This window comes from Monodon monoceros, unplaced genomic scaffold, assembly GCF_005190385.1.
Source record: "Monodon monoceros isolate NGI ecotype Baffin Bay Population unplaced genomic scaffold, NGI_Narwhal_1 Super_Scaffold_8, whole genome shotgun sequence".
Classification (NCBI taxonomy): Eukaryota; Metazoa; Chordata; class Mammalia; order Artiodactyla; family Monodontidae; genus Monodon; species Monodon monoceros.
Window position 1 is genome coordinate 62,197,456 of NW_021703785.1, and position 11,447 is coordinate 62,208,902.

The 11,447-nt window shown below is 40.0% G+C and overlaps 1 protein-coding gene and 1 long non-coding RNA gene across 7 annotated transcripts in view; one reads left to right on the forward strand and one right to left on the reverse strand.

Annotated features, from left to right (window-relative positions):
- TRPC4 (transient receptor potential cation channel subfamily C member 4) overlaps positions 1-11,447 on the forward strand; it is a 157,536-nt gene that overhangs the window by 88,383 nt on the left and 57,706 nt on the right. The window lies entirely within an intron of this gene.
- Positions 1-11,447, reverse strand: part of LOC114888106 — a 61,066-nt gene that overhangs the window by 49,144 nt on the left and 475 nt on the right. Inside the window, exons 2-3 of the long non-coding RNA XR_003791692.1 lie at positions 5,273-5,404; positions 909-1,046 (exon numbers count right to left, since the gene is read on the reverse strand). This is a non-coding gene — a long non-coding RNA (uncharacterized LOC114888106). The remainder of the gene's footprint in view (positions 1-908; positions 1,047-5,272; positions 5,405-11,447) is intronic.

Below are 11,447 nucleotides of genomic sequence, written 5' to 3' on the forward strand. Positions count from 1 at the left end.
TAGAAAAAAAAATTAAAATTTGTTTTTCATAGTATTTGTTCTCTGCTTTTGATTTGCAGCTAAAAGAGAAAAAATGTTTTCATGTTCTTCTTAATCTTAAAAATACACACAAACATATAAAAACAATATGTTTAATTCCAGCAAAGGTTTGTCAAGTCTAGAAGTTCTTAAGAACACGCCATAAGCCTATATGTAAAAAATTAACAGGAAGCCTAGGGCTTGACCTTGGCTCCTGAGAAGGATCGGGACGCCAAGGCACATTCCCACAGTTCCTCTGAGTCATTTGCTGTGTCGTTCATAGGTTGGCAAGGATAGTTCCTAGTCAACAATTCAATTCCGGTCACTGTCAAACCTCCATATACAGTTATAGGAGAAGAAAGATAGACAGTTTCTCATATTTGCCAATTCTGAATAATTACCAAGATCACATTTCAATCAGCAGATTTCTCAGGAGTTTTTTGTGTCAAAACTGCCTATGATGTTATGATCCAGTGAATAATAATTTATTATAAGGTCAAATGCAATGCCTGGAGTAAGTAACACATGATCCAATTTAGTAAACCCACTTCTCTCTTTGCAGAGTTGCAAGTGAATACAGAAATACTTGCAAATTGCTTTGAGCTTTGTAATGCCTCAATGCAGACATGTGCATAGGTAAGGGAAGACAAGAGAAAGGAAAGAAGTAATCATATTTTTGCACCTGGTACTATGATAAGCACTTCTTAGACTCTGTTTCATTTTATTCTTCAAAAAACATGGCCGCTATTTGTATAATCTTCATTTTAAAGACAGGTCTTTCTGGTTCTGGAGCCTACACACTTAATATAGTACCACATTATTATTATCTATGAAACGAAAGATTTCTGTATTCATTTGCTCCTTATTCAACCCTAGCTAAAAGGATTTACCTTGTCTGTATATTGGCACCGGTGATATGCATGTCTAGCCTGCAAATGGCATGTCTCTCTCAGCTTTGACGTCAGGTGGCTCACACTATACCATCCAGCCATATTCAGGTGTAGGTCCCAGGAAGATGGTGGACAAATCTGAAAGTTAAGCATAGACAAGAGCTTCCACATTCAGGCCGTGAGACTCCTGTAAATTCATTAGGACACTGAGAACTATTTTAGGGGAGGAGAGATAAGACTCACATTGCTTTCATTCATGTTTTATGCATGTATACATGTAGTTATTTATCATCCACTAAACAAACATTATTGGTGCACCTACACAGGCCAGGCATTGTTAGGCATCGGAAATGCAGAGGTGAGTATGACAAGTATAGTTCTGGCCCTTATATACCCAGTAGTCTAGTGGAAGAGAATAATATGAAAAAGAATTACCCAAATAAGTATATGAGGGCAGTCTCTGAAAAGTATAATGAAGGAGCATATTGGCGGGTATATAACCACACCAGCAGGCAGTCTGAACTCGTCTAGATGTTCCAGACAGACTGAATGAGAAATGGGAGATAAAGAGGTACAGGTGTGGGGTGGGCAGGGGTTGGGGGTATGGATAGCATTGCAGACCAAGCAAGCATCATCTGGGACAATTCTGTGGGGATGGAGACACCAGAGGGACTGGAGCACAGACAACCATAGGGCGAACGGTTTGCAAAGCCCTGTGGAGTGGTGGGGCAGCAACCCGAACAGCCATATCCTCGTTAAGGACGTGTTTTCATCTTAAAAGCAGCAAGAAGTTTTTAAAAGGCTTTAAGCAGGGAAGTGGCATGATTAAATGTGTGATTTGAAAAGATCTCTTTAGGTGCCATGTTTAGAATAGAGTGGGGAAAATAACTGAAGTGTTTCAGATAAGACATGATGGTAGCTTGGGCTAAGTGGTAAGAGGAGAGAGTGAGAAATAGACACGTAGGGAAAACAATCGTACTTCTCAGTGACTGCTTGAATCCTTGGAGCTAGGGAAAAGGATGCATAGGGATGAACCCAGACACTTCCTATATAAGTGTTGAAATTGAAGTGAGGGATGCACAGATTCTTATTAAATGTGGTCACTGCTTGGTTACTGCATTCATCTTCTCATCTTCCTGAGCACATCTCTCATTTAGCAGAGAAAATTACCCCTTTTACCCTCAGGATCAATAAGTGATTCCTCTCCTTGACCTTCTAGAATTTCTGCCCTGTCTGGAAAGTCTGAGAAAAGCTAAACTACAAAACAAAGCACCCAAGGATTTTGTTTTCTTCTGTCTGGCTTCTCTTCTTTTATTCCCCCTGATTATATACATCCAAACTACTACATCTCATCCCACATAAAATGACTCTTCTCCCTCAATCCTTTAACTTTGAGAAATTCTTTTAGTTCCATTTAGAAAACATCAAGTAAGATTTAAGAGGCTAGGCAGTGGAAATACTCATTTCTCTTTGGAGGGATTATTCTTTTTCTTTCAAGGTTATTAGTTATCTAGAGCATGAGAAACGGCATCTGCAACAATCCCAGGGACTCAGAAGATTAAGAAAAAGAAATGAAAAGCCCTCTTGACCGCAAAGCCGGTACTTTGGAACCGAACACTCAGTTTTATTTCATTCAATTTTTAGAACTTGCTTAAACCAGTATTATTGACTTGATATCTTTCATTGTCTACATAAAAGAATGCAAAATGGAAGGTGATGGTAGATCGCTACCATCTCACTGCCGCTATCCAAAGTCTATAACTACTGAGCTGGGATTATAGATCTGCAACTTTGACTTCATTCGGGGGTTGACTTGAATCCTGAGCTACTGCCCCTCACCCTGCATTCCAGTCAGCACCACACCTGATAAGGAACTACCTTTGCCTCTGCCGTTAACTAGTTTTGTGGCTCTGGAAAATTCATCTGACCTCCCTGGACCTCAGTTTCCTGGTTGTAAAGCCAAGAGGTGAGGCTTGATGATTTTTGAAGTACCTTCCACTTAACTTTCTAAGAAAGACAAATCTTGGTATGTCTGACACAGAGTGTGTGTATGTGAACTGGTGTATTTGCTTTTTATCCAACTTTTCAATCTTGTGCCTCATAAATGTTACAAAACAAACCTCACATATTTCTTTCTCCTTTGAGAAATAAAAGCAGATAAATAATAAGCCAGGCATTTACAGTTATAAGATCCCGGACATTTGAGATGTCTGTTAATTTGTCCCCATCTTATCCATTTTGGCCTGTCACCCATCTCTAGACTTACCTCCTCCAGGGCCCTTAGGGCCTCCAAATGTCCCTTTGGCAGGACCTCTCCCAGGCCGACCCAGTGAGGAAGTGCTCCCAAATCAAAACTGAGCAGCCCACCCATGCTCGTAAAGATAATCTTAGCAAGGAGGAAAGTAATCTGATTTCCTGATAAAAAATGTGACATTTCAAAGATGGCACTGACTGATAGGCTGGACTACCCCAGTGTTATTTACATGTTCAGATAGGAACAACTAACACCAGTGGATTGCTTATTGATCGGGTGCCCATGAGAAATGAGTGGGAGCCGTCAGGCCATCTCGTTGCCTAGGCAGGGCTGTCTGCCTCCAAAGTAGATCCTCAGAACAGAGGTCTGTGACTGGGTGCTCTACTCTGAAATCTTACTGAGCCGCATTATTCAATCTCTTTTTAGCACTGCAAGGAACAGACACTATACAGAGGAGAGAGGAGTGCAAATCCTCTGCACCACATAGCACCGGGGGATGGGGGAGAAGATGTGCAGAAATCATGAAATACAGTTGACTACCTGCTTGTCGCCCTTTGGAGAGAAGGTCTGTCAGGGAAATAGGTACAGTCACTCTCTTCTAGAATAGACTTTTTATTAAGAGCTGCTGAAACAACAAAATTACTGCTCTCTGCATTCAGTACTCAGTGATCCTCTTAGAGTTTTTCTTCTTTTAAATTTCAAAAGCTATCTGTTAGTCTATAATTTGAAAAAACTAGACCTCTGTTGTCAGTACGTAGCCACTAGCTACATGAGGCAGTTAAGCACTTGAAATGTAGTTTGTCCAAACTGAAGTAGGATCCAAGTGTCAAATACATCCCAGATTTCAAGCCCTATAAAGAAGGCTACCCATCAGCTGAAGATTTTTCTAACAGGAGATGGGACAAATAACATGACTGATAAGCAGAATGTATACATCGAATAGTATATTTTGCTAGGAAATACTCATCTGGTATTTCTATTTCTAAGCATATCCTTCTCTTTGATGCGAAAACAAATGATTTTCACACCAAAGCTATCAAATTAATTCTACTATAGTTGAAAAATAAGGAGAAAATTTTTTTTTTTTTTTTTTTTGCGGTATGTGGGCCTCTCACTGTTGTGGCCTCTCTTGTTGTGGAGCACAGGCTCCGGACGTGCAGGCTCAACGGCCGTGGCTCACGGGCCTAGCCGCTCCGCAGCATGTGGGATCTTCCCGGACTGAGGCACGAACCCGTGTCCCCTGCATCGGCAGGCGGACTCGCAACCACTGCGCCACCAGGGAAGCCCAGAGGAGAAAATTTTATAAACTACTTTTTTCTTGGTGGTAGGGGTAGTACTTATCTTCTCAAAATCTGAAAAACATAAATAAGAAGCTCCTTCTAAAACTCAAACCAGTAGCCAAAAAAGAAAAGTTTTGTGCATTTTTTGATTAACTTTATTCTTCAAGCACTGCCTATTAAAATACAGTCACAATCAACACTTAGGCACAAGTCTTATGCATGAGCCAGGGATCAGTGTCTTATCTCAATGTTTACATAAACCAGGAGAGTAGAAATCTCATAATCCAGCAAGAGTTAGAAATCGGTAATTAGTTTGTAACAGAATTAAAGTAAGTAGTTCCTTTTCCATATATCATGATCATGTTTATTTACTGAGAAAATAATTTTCTTCCTAATTCTTAGGACAGAGTAGAAAAGCCAGTTACATACTGTGCTATAGACCTTTGACTTCCTATAGAAGGAAGGTTGTATTGTTTGCCCTTTTTTCTTTAGCCTTCAGCCATATGTTTAGACTCAGCCTCTCCTTCCATGCTACATAGCAGCATGAAAGCCATAAAATAACCTAGACACAATTTTGAAAGCAGTGGATAAAGTCAATCTTTCTACTGTTGCCATTCATATATTTACTCATTCATTCTAAAACTATGTCTCAAGAATCATCTTGGTACCAGAAAGTCTGCAAAGCATTATAGATACAGAAATAAATAGTATCAAGTTGGTATGGAGGTATACAGAGATAAATATACCAATTTCTATTGGATGTAAGGAGTTAACTATAATATTATGTATTATAGTTGACACTGTTATAAAAATATATATAGAAAGCCCACCACTATGAAGGGTGATCCTGGACCGCTTTCTCAGAATGAGTCCTGGCCAGAGAAGAAGACGACAGGGTGGTGACTGCAGTGGTTGAAGGAGGATGTTGCGTTTGGGCCAGAGGATTTCCGGAGCTTGAGTATCTATGTGAAAGGAGGAAAAGTGAATGATGAAAGAGGATGTAATTTTTCACTCTTCAGTTGCTTCACATACAAAGTTTTGCCTTTGTCACTTATATAGTAATTCTACAGTGATTATTATCAATAATATTATTGTTAAATATTAATTCCATACTCTTCACAAGGATAAGCCTATCTGTTTTTTTGGGGGGGGTTATTTCTTTATTTACTTTTTGTATTTGACATCTCTCTAATGTAATTGGCAGATCCTTGTGATGTTCTGAATTCCTTTCAAATCTGGGTATTGGGCAGTGTCTGGACAGTGACATTTAGTACCAGAAGATGTTATCACCTCTTAGATAATGAGTGAATGTTCCAGATCTCCAACTCAAAAATATTCTCGATCTTTAAACATCTAGCCACCTTTTGAGGCCAAGACTGCAGTGACACTGTGGAAAACGGTCTCAAAAGAGACTCCCCATGATTCCCTGCCCGGCGTTTTCTGCCTCCACAGTGTCCTGGGGTGGAAAATTTTGCCTTGGACATCGTTCCAGTTGGAGGAGGACATTTCCTTCTCTGGGCAGACTCGTAAATTGTACAGACACAACAGAAGATTATCATGCTGAAGATGAAAGAGTGAGACTATGTCGATCCCAAGAAAGTAGGTCATAAAAGTTTTTCTAGCGCTTTGCTAAATAAGAAACCTATCTTCAGTGTACTGAGAAGGCCGAGATTACTTGGATGCCATTTATTTATATGGAGAGAGAAAAATGAAGTTTCTTTGTTACTTTTGGGGACTTTAACTTTCAACTAACTAAATAAATGATGTACTGAAAATTAGGTCTTCTTATTTAAGTATTATGTTTTGTAGACCCTTACTCACTGTTCTTAAATTCTGGGAATAGGTATGAAAATATTCCCTTCTTGAATTCCTGTTGTGATTTTGAATTCTTTTGGGATTAGGGAATGAGGTGCCTACAGAAATGTCCAGAATATGTATCGTGGTCTTTAGTAAAAGGAAAAAGAATTCAAACCGTCTTCAGCTTTTAACAATGTTTTAGGTAAAGTAAAATTATTCTGACAGAAATGTAAGTAAACATTTTGACTACCTTCCTCATATGCATGATGCACCAGAAATTGCATCATAAATGTTTGGAGGTGGTTAAATAGTTACTCAGAGTTGGCAATAATATGTCTAGATGACATGAAGCAGATAGGTTCTGCTTGCCATCAAATGGACTTTCCACCTCTAGGGAAGAATTTAACAAGAAATTCTTGAGCATTTGTAAACCTCCTCATAGCTTTCATTTCTTTTGACTGAAAGTCTAGGTACCAAAAAAAAAAAAAAAAAAATAACCAACAAGAGGCATTCTGTGTAATTATCATTATCTTTATTTTTGCTGAGATTGTAACTCTATTTACTAACAAGTTTGGAAGCTTCTCCTTTGTTTGAACCAAGAAATCTAATCCCTACTGTAGGATAGAGAGGGCGCCAGCATTGAAGGTTGAAGACATGCTGACTGCTTGCCCTTCCTCTCCAGGGTCAGTTAGATCAGAAGACTCAGACCAAAGACACGTGGTGGGAAGAGCCCAGGCCAGAAAGGCAAGGTTCCTTCAGTTCTGGGACCTAAATTTCTGTCATTCACTATCTTTTATTATTTCTTAAATGCAAATGAAAGATTAAGGTGAATGCAATTCGCTGTCAATTTGTATGAATTCTTTTCATCTCATAATCAGGCCCTTTCTAGTTAAGTATAGCTATGAATATATAAATAAAAATAGAACTAGAGGGACAGTCTTGGTTCTGCTGCTAGGAAAGGAGGTATGCAATTTTGGGCATCCCAGGTTAGCAGGAGGACAAGAGTTATTGGATGACCATCGTAGGCCCACTTGAATCGCATTGTGGTAGCATGGGTGGTGGGATGGGGCAGTGGGGGAAGGTTGGAATGGATACTGGTGCAGGCGTAGGAAATGTTCACATCTTGTCATATTTAAAGATAACTACTGAAAATCTTTTAGAGGCAATCCCTAATTTACAAACAGATTGTATTACAGAAGCTTAACAACTTGATGAAACGAAGTTTGGGGATATAATTACCTTGCGGAACAGAATGATAGTGGGTATGGAGAATTCCAAGTCAAAATACACAATTTGCTTTAACCTATCCATAGATGTTGTCTGATATATGCTCAGGACATAGGAGAATAAAACTTTAAATCTACTTTTAAAGTGTTTCAATTCTCTGTGAGTAGTGAACAGTTAATATCCTCCATATAGAGACTAAAAATGATTTTTAAAAATTTGTAGTTTGTACGTATGCATTTTTTTTTTTTTTTTTTTTTTTTGCAGTACGCGGGCCCCTCACTGTTGTGGCCTCTCCCGTTGCGGAGCACAGGCTCCAGACGCGCAGGCTCAGCGGCCACGGCTCACGGGCCCAGCCGCTCCGCGGCATGTGGGATCTTCCCGGACCGGGGCACGAACCCGTGTCCCCTGCATCGGCAGGCGGACTCTCAACCACTGCGCCACCAGGGAAGCCCCCGTATGCATTTTTAACATCAGTGGTTTTTTTTGCATAGAAGTCCAGCATTGCTACTTCTTCCCAATGTTTGGACATCACCAATGGTTTTGTAGTCAAGGAAATGAGTTCCTTGAGGTTGGTTTATCTTTTTTTTCTTACATTTTTCATCAGACGCATCAGACGTGCATGCCTCTGATTGCACAAAAGAGCAGGGTAGAGAAAAGAATCCCATTATTATCTTTTTTAAGACACTGTTAAGAGGATCACAGAGTCCTGAAGACCATGTTCGCCACTTCAAGTTCTCGTCCCTCTTTCACTGATTCTCATGGAATTGAACTACATTTCTCTGAAATATATTTCCTTGGAAACTTCTTGAAATACTCTGCCTCTGGACTCCTTGTAAAGATGTACTTTCCAAGAACAACTTGATTTTCAATAGATTTTCTAAGAACTGACCTCTAACCTAGACTGAGGCAGCCTTCTCATCCTATACTCAAGCAACACCATGGATTTCCTAGGAAGCTGCCTGGACTAATTAACATATATTCAGAAGAAAGAGAGGCAGCTAATGTTGTATTTTCTGGAAATAAGCACAAGAATATAAAGTGCCCTTCTTATTGTTGAGGGTAATAATGTCAACCAGGCTTTTCCGTGGAACTTACAGGAGTGGTTAGTGCCTAATTAAATAGATTCATAAGCCCTGAGCTATGTTCAGCAATTAATTCAATTGAGTAAACATCCATTGACATCTCAGGGCCAGGCACTGGTGCGAAGGATCAAGTGATGAAAAATGGCAGACCCTTCTCAAATAGCTCACTCCAACCCGTGATTAAAATGCAGGAGATAGGAGGAAGAAGTGCAATTGTAGGTGTATGTTCAAGGGACAATATCAGTACCGAGAAAAAGAACAGTTGACTATAAGAGTGATCAGATGAATAGAAGCTGAGTTGGAAGACTCAGGAATTTACTCTGAGAAAATAGGAGATGGATGATTCCAGGCAAAAGTATCCACACATGCAGCCCTACAACAGTAAGAAAGGTCCAGACACGGTCAGAGCACTCTGAAGGGTTTGTGTGCCTGTAGTATAAATATGCAAGGGTGGAGGAAAGGAGTCTTATGGTAAAGGAGCTCAGGGCCTGGTATGACTTACATAAACTGGGGACTTTTTCCTGGAGACTATGAGATGACAGTACAGACTTTTAGTTGAGAAAGAGACACAGTTAAATTTGCATTTTGCAAGGCCCTTCATCTCAGCGGTATGGTACATAGGTTAGTTAGAGAAAGAACTCAGAGGCTAATAGGCTTTGGCAGAAAGTAGACCTTTTTTTTCCTCCTAGTTTAAGCCTGAAATAATGATATCTGATGTTATGATAATATCTCATGGTAGTGGAATTGAAATTAAAATGAGACGAATCCAAGAGAAAGAAGCCAACTTGGTAAGATTGGTAACAGACTGGAGGTAGATCATTCTGAATGTGCTTTCTGGCACCAGCAAAATAAGGGCAGCCATTTTTGAACCACTTTATTGAGGTAGCATTGACACACAATAAATTGCACGTATTTAAAGTGAATACTGTGTCAAGTTTTTTATAATATGTGTACAGCTGTGAAAACACCGCAATTAAAATAGTAAACGTGTCCGTCACCCCCGTAAGTTTCCTTTTGCCCTTCTGTGATCTTTCTCTGCACACCCGCTCACCCCTTCTCAGGAAATTGCTGATCTGCCTTCTGTCACTGGAATCATACAGCATATTCTCTTTTGGCCTCCAGCTTCTTTCATTCAGCTTCATTATTTTGAGATTCAACCATGTGTGAACATCAATAGTTCCTTCCTTCTCATTGCTGAATAATCCTCCATAGCATGGATATACCATGTTTGTATCTTCCAGTTTTATTGAGATATAATTGGCATACAGCACTGTATACATTTAAGGTGCATAGCATAATAATTTGACTTATGTACATCATGAAGTGATGACCACAATACGTTTAGCAAGCATCCATCATCTTCTACTAATACCAAATTAAAGAGATAGAAAAAAGATTTTTGTGATGAGAACTCTTAGGATTTACTCTCTTAACAATGTTCATACATAACGTGCAGCCATGTGAATTATATTTATCATGTTGTACGTTACATCCTGGATATACCACATTTTGTTTATCCATTCACTGGTGGATGGAAATTTGAATTATTCTTGTTTTTAGCTATTAAAAACAAAGCTACTATGACACTTGTATGCGACTATTTGTATGGCAATATGCCTTCTTTTCTTTTGGAGAAATGCCTGGAATTGGAATAAGCCCATCATATGGTAAGTGTAAGTTTTTTTTTTAAATCCTGCAAACTGTTTTCCAAAGTTGTTGACAATTTACATTTTTTAAATTATTTATTTATTTGCTTGTTTGTTTATTTATTTTTGGCTGCGTTGGGTCTTCGTTGCTGCGCGCAGGCTTTCCTCTGGTTGTGGTGAGCGGGGGCTACTCTTCTTTGCGGTGCATGGGCTTCTCATTGCGGTGGCTTCTCTTGTTGCAGAGCACAGGCTCTAGGCTCGCGGGCTTCAGGAGTTGTGGCACGCCAGCTCAGTAGTTGTGGCTCACGGGCTTCGTGGCTCCACAGCAGGTGGGATCTTCCCCGACCAGGGCTCGAACCCATGTCCCCTGCATTGGCAGGCGGATTCTTAACCACTGCGCCACCAGGGAAGTCCAACCATTTACATTTTGATGGCTGATGTATGAAAGTTCCATTTTCTCCAAATTCTTATCCACACATATCATGGTTAGTCTATTTTTAAAATTTTCTCAGAAATAGTTGGTCTTGAAATTATGTGAAAAGGGATAGAAAAGGGGAAAGAAGAGTGACTGTATCCTTTCATCTCAAAAGAGCAGCTGGTATTCATTCCTGTAGTGCCTCTTGTTTCTCTTGGGTACTTGTCCTAATGGCAGATAATAGAGCAGAGTTTGGTCCTCAGTAGGCTTCCCTCCAGGAGACTAAGAGGGGATCACGCTTTCTGAACTGCCACTCTTCTTGCAGTAACTGTCGTCAGAGACTGGAAAACCAGCCCATTGAGGGCTGGCCAGGACCAGGAACAGGCCGTCCTCTGTTTTCCATCTACCATTCTCACCTATTACTCACCTCCATGATTCCACAGTCAAGTGGTGGTTCCTTCAAAAGAGAATGGACTTGAGGACACAGGGAGGGGAAGGGTAAGCAGGGACGAAGTGAGAGAGTAGCATTGGCATATATACACTACCAAATGTAAAATAGATAGCTGGTGGGAAGCAGCCACATAGCACAGGGAGATCAGCTCGGTGCTTTGTTACCACCTAGAGGGGTGGGATAGGGAGGGTGGATGCAAGAGGGAGGGGATATGGGGATGTATGTATATGTATGGCTGATTCACTTTGTTATAAAGCAGAAACTAACACAACAATGTAAAGCGATTATACTCCAATAAAGATGTTAAAAAAAAAAAACACTGTATAATTGTCTGCCTCCACATCTCTCTTCATTTTTAAGAAAGCATCTAGGTAGCCACTTAGAAAT